Source organism: Saccopteryx bilineata, chromosome 8 (genome assembly GCF_036850765.1).
Source record: "Saccopteryx bilineata isolate mSacBil1 chromosome 8, mSacBil1_pri_phased_curated, whole genome shotgun sequence".
Classification (NCBI taxonomy): domain Eukaryota; kingdom Metazoa; phylum Chordata; class Mammalia; order Chiroptera; family Emballonuridae; genus Saccopteryx; species Saccopteryx bilineata.
In genome coordinates this window covers 41,255,358-41,258,554 of record NC_089497.1, presented here as the reverse complement: position 1 = coordinate 41,258,554, position 3,197 = coordinate 41,255,358, and the positions used below count along the sequence as shown (strand labels likewise).

At 39.0% G+C, this 3,197-nt stretch overlaps 1 pseudogene; it reads right to left on the bottom strand.

Annotated features, from left to right (window-relative positions):
• Positions 1-1,001: 1,001 nt before the first annotated feature.
• On the bottom strand, positions 1,002-1,558 carry LOC136311680 (developmental pluripotency-associated protein 3-like; annotated as a pseudogene).
• Positions 1,559-3,197: the final 1,639 nt, after the last annotated feature.

The following is a 3,197-nucleotide window of genomic DNA, read 5'->3' as shown; positions in this document are numbered from 1 at the left end:
TTCAAATTATTGTCCTTAACAAGTATAGACCTGAGTGAAGGCTTTGCTTTTGGCTGGGGTTCTGAAAACTGGTTCTGCGTTTGATAACGTGAAGCTTCATAAAAGAACAGATTGTAGGGAAAAGGGAAAACTGAAAGCAAAATTTTGGGGGAAAGTGAAGTTGAAAATGAAATAGTCCAAATAAGAAATTTATTCATTAAATTCAACAGAGTGCATTGATCAACAAGTGTACATAGACTTTAGGCCAGGGGTCCCCAAACTTTTTACACAGGGGGCCAGTTCACTGTCCCTCAGACCATTGGAGGGCCGGACTATAAAAAAAAACTATGAACAAATCCCTACGCACACTGTACATATCTTATTTTAAAGTAAAAAAACAAAATGAGAACAAATACAGTTTTTAAAATAAAGAGTAAGTAAATTTAAATCAACAAACTGACCAGTATTTCAATGGGAACTATGCTCCTCTCACTGACCACCAATGAAAGAGGTGCCCTTTCCAAAAGTGCGGCGGGGGCCGGATATATGGCCTCAGGGGGCCACATGCGGCCCGCAGGCCGTAGTTTGGGGACCCTGCTTTAGGCAAATATCACTATATGATTTGAATAGTCAATTATGTTGTATATCCATCACCCAAAGTCAAATCATTTTCTGTCACCTTATATGTGATTAATACCAATAAGACCCAATGTTTTCTTGTTTACATTCCTTCCACACAAGTTACTTGTCTCTAATTCTTGATATTGGGTTTCATTTTACTGACTTCAGGCTTCTAAAATACAACAGCACTCAAGATCTACTAGTGCTTCTTTGGGTCAAAAAAAAAAGGAAACAAAAGTAACTCAAATACATAAATTCTATATAAGTTACTGGCATCAAGGCAGACAAGGAAAAGATGCAAGAAAAAGCCATCACAGGGCTTCTATTATAGATTATCAAAATATTGCTCTACACTTTATCTTAGCATAAAGTAGTTTTCTCAAGCTGTTGCATAATGACCTTAAAATTACTAGCAAGAAAAAATAGTACAAGAATAAGGTTTATGGCTAAGTTGACTCCATGTCATAATTATTCTCCATGCTAATATTATCAGTAAGATCTCCATAATATAGACAATTGTACAGCTACATTTAAATCTCCCGAATCTTGATTCAGTCCAATATTCTTCTCCTGTGGGTCTTTTTGAAGCAGAAACAGAGCAATATCTAATAACTTGTCACATCCTTTGCTTCCTTTCTTACCGAGCAGTTGCCAATGTTCTCACTCCATGTCTTCTCCCATAAAGCATGCCTTGACCCAGCTCCGGTCCAAGCCTCTGTGAGGTTTTTTCTCTGTTCTGCCTTTGGGGTGAACATTCTGGTAGAGGGAAGGGAACTTAATACTAAGGTTGAGAGTCAAGGTACCAAGGTTCTTTGCTAGTACTCCTGAGACAGTTTGAGTGCCAGCTGAATCTTCTTTATGAGGTATATGAGAAGACTCCAGGGATTGAGGTTGGGCTAAGTTTCTTTGGTGAGTCTACTGGAAGTCTAGTCACAGCCTGAAGCTCCTCCCAAAGCATTTGAGCAAAAGGTGATGCTCAAATCTCTCAAATTATTGCAGAGTAGTCCAGAAAAAAAACTATATAGCCCAGAAAAGGCAAGACAATACCACATTCACAAACCCAAGGTTTATAGCAACCATGCATCAAGCAAACCTATCAATCCTATTTGTTCCACAGAATTTGCTCAGTTGGTGTCTCTGTGGCACATATTGGTAATTTTTACAATATTTAAAATTTTATTATTATTATTATATTTGTTATGGTGACCTGTGATCAATTATCTTGAATGTTACTATTGTAATTGTTTGGGGATATTATTATTCATTATTATTATTATTATTATTATTATTATAAAAGTGAACCTAAAAGTGTGATGGAATTAGTGCAATCTCATGATAAAACTTTAAAGGATGAGAAGATGCTATTTATGGCTGAGCAAAAAAAGTGGTTTCTTGACATGGAATCTACTCTTGGTGATAATGTTGTGAAGATTGTTGAAATGACAACAAAGCATTTAGAATATTACATGAACTTAGTTGATAAAGCAGTGGCAAGGTTTGGCAAGGTTTGAGGATTGACTCCAATTTTAAAAGAAACTATTATGGGTAAAATGTTGTTAAACAGCATCTCATGCTGCAGAGAAATTGTTCATGAAAGCAAGAATCAATTGATGCGGCCCTGGTCGGTTGGCTCAGTGGTAGAGCATCGGCCTGGCGTGCAGGAGTCTTGGGTTCGATTCCCGGCCAGGACACACAGGAGAAGCGTCCATCTGCTTCTCCACCCTTCCCCCTCCCCTTCCTCTCCGTCTCTCTCTTCCCCTCCCGCAGCCTAGGCTCCATTGGAGCAAAGTTGGCCGGGGCGCTGGGGATGGCTCTATGGCCTCTGCCTCAGGTGCTGGAATGGCTCTGGTCACAACAGAGCATCGCCCCCTGGTGGGCAGAGCATCGCCCCCTGGTGGGCATGCCGGGTGGATCCCAGTTGGGCACATGCGGGAGTCTGTCTGACTGCCTCCCCGTTTCCAACTTCAGAAAAATACCAAAAAAAAAAAAAAAAAGAAAGAAAAAAGAATCAGTTGATGCAACAAACTTCATTATTGTCTTATTTTAAGAAATTTCCAAACCACCCCAACAAAAGCACTCAGCACCCTGTTAAGTTGGCAGCCATCAACATCGAGGCAACGACTTCCCTCCGGCAGCAGCTCAACATCAAGCGAAGACTTGATTACAACTGGCTGAATGTCATCAGAAGATGGTTAGCATTTTTGAACAACAAAGCATATTTTAAAATTGTATTTATTGATTGATTTTATATAGAGAGAAAAACATTGTTATTCTACTAACTTATGCATTTATTGGTTGATCTTATATGTGCCCTGAACAGGGATAAAACACAAAACCTTGGCGTATCAGGACAACACTGTAACCAACTGAGCTACCTAGCAGGGCTCAAAGCATTTTTTTATTAATATGTGAACATTTTATTTTTAGAACTAATGCTCTTTTACACTAAATAGACTATAATATAGTATAAACACAGCTTTTATATGTGCTGAGAAACCAAAAAATATGTGTGACTGTATTGTAGTGTTCTGGAACCGAACCTGCAATATCTCTGACGTATGCCTGTACATTTGTGGAGAGCTGTAGAATGTACACCA